We start from the raw sequence: 6,080 nt of genomic DNA, 5'->3' as shown, positions 1-6,080 counted from the left end.
GGTACAAGTGAGTGTAGGGCGTTGAACCAGAAGCCAAGCCACCGTTATTGAAGCTCTGAAAGTGGACGTCATATCCTATAATTGCCTGCAAGCACACACAAAAAGAATCAGCGAAAAAATGAAGAAATTACAATTGGAGATTGCTGACGAGACAAACAAAACAAGCACGAAGAGTTCGACGGGGTTGCTAATTGGTTCGGATTATTATTGGGAGTTTTTCACTGGACAAATGAAATGATTAGGTGGCAAACTAATGGCTGCGGAGACAACGCTTGGATGGATAGTTCGAGGACCATCCCAATAAAGCAAGCTGGAAATAACAAGAGGACAGGCGGCAGTCATGGTACTTCACGTCCAAGCTACTGGCAAAGGAATTCAGGACGAATTGCAGAAATTCTGGAGTTTGGAGTCAATCGGCATTGCAATGAAACGTGGTGAACCGAGTTCAGAACAAAAAAACACTGGAGCAATTCGAGGAACAGATAACGATAAAGAATGGTCGCTACTCGGTAGGTCTTCCATGGAACGAAAACGTTAACATAGATACAAACAAAGAAATTACAACGAAAAGGCTATTACAGCTAACGACCAGGCTTAAGAAGAGTGATTCTTCCAAGTAACATGACGAGGTGATATCGGAATATTTCAGCTCTGGTGTAGCCGAAACAGTCAAAGAGGAAATAGGAAAAACAAACTATCTTTCCTACTATATGTCTCACCACACAGTAATTAGGGAGGAAAGAGGGACAAGAAAAGTTAGAGTCGCTTTTGACTCGTAGTCAAGCTCGATAAAAGACAGATCACTCAAAGGCAATTTAGAAGCAGGACCAAATTTCAACGAAGACATATCCAAGCTTTTGAACTTCCGGAAAGAAAAGATAGCGCTAACCGGATATGATCAAAAGGCCTTTTTTGCAGATAACAATAAACGAAGAATAGAGAAACTCTCTGCGATTTCTGTGGTGGAAGCACGACGACCAGGGAAGACTGACCGACGAAATACAAGCATGCAGAATAGCCAGCGTGACTTTCGGAACAAACAGCACATTTCAACTCGCGGCCATTATCAAACATCATCTGAACAAAATAAATTACGAATTTCCTGAAACAACAAGAAAGCTACAGAGGGCAATTTATGTTGATGATGTAATACTTGGTGCGGCCACAATCGATGAAGCTGTCAAACTGTACACCAAGAAAAAAATGGTGTTTCAGAGATCTTCAATGAACGTAAGAAAATGGACGTAAAATAACCAGAGAGTAAATAAAATGTTTGAAGAAAACGAAAAGAACGAGGGTCTGCACAAGCGGCTCCTGAAAAAGGGGCGTACGAAGTTGCTAGGGATGACTTGGAAACACCAAGATGACGTTTTAGGTTTTGCAGTAGAAAAATGGGTGACAGGCGTAGCAATGCTCCCACTGACGAAAAGAACAGCGTTTCAGGCCACTGCGAAAAAAAATTAGACTATCTTCCTGTGGGGAACCATGAGGAGGATGCGAAGCACCATGGGGTTTCCGTGTAGGTTGCATTATGTTGCCGTTATGTTTTTTTTTCATTTATCCGAGCACGAATAGGAACGTAGTGTGAACCACCATGTAGAGACAGAGAAATGTATAGAAATGTAGGGCAATGTGAAGACAGCGAAGAAACCGACACCCGCGTTACGTGATCGAACACTTCCTGGTTCTTTCTTTCTTTATTGCGTGCTCCCGCTCCTACCCCGCTGCCCGCCCTCCTCGTCGTCTTCTCTGGTTGAGTTGCAAGGCGCGTGGCGCTTCCTGCCACAGCTTTCCCACGGGAAATTCAACATCCTCCTCTAAAGTTTTCAGTTCGTCGTTTCCGTTGACGTTCAGCTTAGCGTGCCTTCGTTGTATCAGTATCTTCGTCCCGTAGTTTGAATGAGTGAAGGATATAAGGCGCTTTCGTAGCACATGCTATCGAATCGGTTTGTAGCGCAGTGGGAAGAGCGCCACATACCTCCAGTTGCGGCCAGAGAGTCGTGGGTTCGAAAACGGGCACCGCTCAACTATTTCTTTTATTTATAGTGCACTGCGCTGACGTCAGGCAAAACGCTGACGGGGTTGAAGAGACGCGCATGCGCAGTAGAGTGTGGATGGCGGACAACGAGGGAGGGAGGGACACAGCCTCCAGCATGAGATGCTTCGCATCTAATACTTGATTCACTCGGACCGCTGTCCCCGTTCACCATACGAGCAAAATTAGGGCTCCAGAGCACATGGAAATTGGACATGACATGAGATGATCCCTTACAAGCCAAAGAGAATGAAAAGAGAAAGAATTTCATCAAAGAGGCATCGCAGCTAAAGGACCTCCAAATTTCTAGTCGCTATGCTCAAAAGAAAGAAATGACAGAAAGATCGACGTTGCACGTTTTCGCCGACGGAAGCCCACTAGCATATGGGGCGGCAGCATACATCGTGACATCACACAGGGATGGAAGGAAAGAGACTACTCTGATGGTTGTGAAAAGTCGAGTATCTCCGATGAAGGAACTCACGTTGGCACGACTAGAACTGATGGCGGCAGTGCTGGCAGCAAGGCTAGGCGACTACGTGACAGAACACCACGAGGGAGATCTAGGAAGCACCCAGCTTTGGACTGATTCAATGATAGTATTGCACTGTATCAAAGGAACCAGCAAAAAAGACACATTCGTAGAAAACAGAGTCGCTGAAATCAGGAAGAAAACAAAGACGGAGAGCTGGTCATTTGTACAAAGAGAAGGTAATCCAGCAGACCTGCTAAATCAAAACACGCACTCTGATGGAGTCCCAAGTGTGGTGGAAAGGACCCAGCTGGCTGGCTTTTAAAGTGATCTACGAAAATAAAAACTGCAAAGAAGACATCCAACCAAAGGTTGAAGAACAAAGTGTATAGTGCAACAACTGCACAGAAGAAACAGAAAAACCACATCACCAATATTGAACATCGAAAAATATGGATCCTACAATCAACTACTACGAACGAGTGCTTGGGTATTTGATTCATTAGGAACGTTAAAGGAGCCACGCAGACAAAATACAAGTTTGGTTCATTAGAAAGGCTGCTTTGTCCTGATAAAAATAATACTGATTCCATCGCAAACTTGCAAAAAAATAACGGAGATATAAAGAAAATGTGTGGAGCTGTGGCGACTCGCTAGCCAGCAACTTTTTTATGACGTCACAGAATCTTGTTTGGGCGATTGACGGCGGCCGAACTAATCAATCGCCAGGACACATGACTGGAAGATTGTAGTCGGGCCGCCAGTTCCGTTTGATCGAAGCACTTGAATGCTAACGTGCGCCTAACCTACTGAAAATTATGTTTCTGTGCTGGCCCTTATGACGTCACTCGCGCCGATAACACGTCACTGTGGCTCGAAATTTGAAAGTGATTAAATATTTCTCGCGTTTTTATTGGTAAAAAAACATCTGTCGTTGCTGGAATGGAGCTGAGTGAGGTACTGAAGCCTAACTCTTTAAAGTTAAACAAAGTTGTATTTTCTCTGCATGCACCCTTTAAAAAGGAAAAGTTGAACGAACCATCGAAAGCACAAGAAATAACCGCAGCAGAAAATTACTGGATTAGGAAAGCTCAACAAACATTCACACTGCACAACTCACATCGCAAAGGAAAAAACACGTTTCAAATACAAGGACAAGATGTGTTTATGGACGAGGAGGGAATTATCAGACAGAAAGGATGCATGCAATACAGCAAGCTGATAACCAAGCACGTCATTGTACTACCAAAGCAGGGTCATTTTTCGGAACTGCTCGTAAATCAAGCTCACCGCCTGATAATGAATGGCGGTGTACAAAAAACGCTGGCCCATCTACTAACACGATTCTGGATCTTGCAAGGACGTCAGACGGAAAAAAGATAATAAGCAAATGCGTCGTTTGCAAAAGACATAATGCGAGAGCAGTGAACCAAGTGACTCCTCCATTACCACATGACCGTTCACGCAATCTCTCCGTTCCAAGTCAGCGGATTTGACCTTACCGGAACACTCTACGCAACAGACAAAGGCCAGTGCATAAAACAGTATGTAGTGAGTGATTTTCACCTGTGCAGTATCAAGAGTGATTCATCTGGAAGTGGTAAACAGAATGTCAGCGCTGAACTTCCTACAAGCCTTCCGCCGGTTCACAGCGCAACGAGGAATTCCTGCAATAGTGTATTCGGACAACGCTGAACCTTCAAGAGGGCGGACAGAGACATCAACAAAGTGCTGGAAACGATTCAACAGGAAGCCTAAATGATTACTGCAGCTCACGGAAGATCACCTGGAAGCCGATAGCGGAGGGTGCACCATGGTGGGGAGGATTTTATGAAAGCCTTATAAAAAGCATTAAGACGTCCATGAAAAAAATTGTCGGTAGGGTGACAGCCACAGTAGAAGAGCTGCGAAACATACTGACAGAGGTGGAAGGAGCGTTAAATAATCGATCCTTAACGTGCGTCTACAGCGAGCCTGGAGGGCCCATGCCAATTACACCTGCGGACATCATCGGCGGACGACAACATCTCACTGATGAACGGCGGGTCATTCTAGGTGATATCGAAGAGGCCTGGATAATCCGGTGTCAGATCACAAGGGCTTGTCTTTTTTGGATAAAACCAACGCGAATTCAGACGAAGACGAATGAAGTAACCACAAGGACAGCTTGGTGGATAAGATGGCATCGAGACTACGTGAAAGAAGACGGAGCAACACTACGCACAAAGGCAACAACCGGCAAAACCTTCGAAGAAGGAGACAACGTGCTCCTTGGTGCCACCGAACCGCGGACGTTCTGGAAAATGTTCAGAATTGAGAAGTATCTTGGATGTGACGGTGTGACCAGAGTGTGTGTTCTAAGGCGAAGCAACAAGGAGCTGATACGGCGCTCAACAAAACAAGTTTACCCGATAGAGGACTGCCTCAAATAAGCGCGCCAGAGAATATCATAGCGCACGTTTGCGGGCTGAAATCTGTTAAATATCACCATCGTCTATGCTGAAGAGGAAGAAGACCAGCTCCTCGCAGCGCGAGCACGCGATGGGTTCTGGCAGCCATTAAAGAAAGAATGCAGGTGGTTCCACGGCCTCTCTCGTGTTTACATGAGGCCACGAAACGCCTTTGCATCTCAGCTAAAGTTCTTCGCGTCTTACGGCCTGCAACTGGTTTCCCAGCCTATGCCCTTCAAAGTTTCCCTCCGCCTTCCCTGTTCTGTTTAAAACGGTTGCCACGCAAGCAAGCATGAACAAGCCGCGATTATCTTCAGACCGTAAACTACACTTTCCAGCAAGCGCGCTTGCTCTATTTGTTTCCGAGTGCGTTGTTACGACACTAATGCTAAGTGGCTGCCGCACGCTCCCCTACACGGCCATGCAAATAACCTTTTTTTTCTAGGAGAGCAAACTCTAACTCTCGCTTTGTCTAATTTAAAGCGCAGACATTTGCATACAGACTTGAGGTGGGGGCCAGAAGGGGCTGCTGCTTTTACGGCAAAAAACAAACACGCACACACACAAAGACTACTTAGGTTCAGCTGACTTGCAGCACCTAAGTGGTTTGTGTTTTTGTATATGCTTAGCTGCCCTTGGAGGGGGTGTTATGATTGAGGATGAATTTTTTCGCACTTTTTACCTACTCTTATCAAGACGTTAAAATATTGTAGATGAGCTTTTACTTTTTTGGAGATGCTAAAATGCGCGATGCTTGTATTTTATAAATGTTTTACTGCAGCAAAAATAGGCTTACAGTAATGCGGCACTTTTGTTCACGTCTAATTTTTCTGGCCCCACTACAGACCTGAAGGAATATTCACTATTTGCAGAAAATAAAGGAAATTCCTAGGCATTATTTCAGGTGGCTGGTAAGTAAAATGAAGCCGTTTCGCTCAAGCGGAGCAAGCATTGTTGTTGTGAGTGGTAGTGAGTGGTCGTTTAATATTGTCGTTTATGTCAGACGCGGCTTATCCTACTGTGCCCAGGCAATCTCTTCCAGATGGGCCAAATTAAAAAGGGCAGTTTTCAAATTGCAGAGAAATTATTTGTTACGTTTTATACCTATTGATACTTTAAAATA

Source organism: Haemaphysalis longicornis, unplaced genomic scaffold (genome assembly GCF_048455015.1).
Source record: "Haemaphysalis longicornis isolate Haplotype H1 unplaced genomic scaffold, Haemaphysalis longicornis Haplotype H1 scaffold_3, whole genome shotgun sequence".
Classification (NCBI taxonomy): Eukaryota; Metazoa; Arthropoda; class Arachnida; order Ixodida; family Ixodidae; genus Haemaphysalis; species Haemaphysalis longicornis.
Note: the sequence above shows the minus strand (reverse complement) of the source record.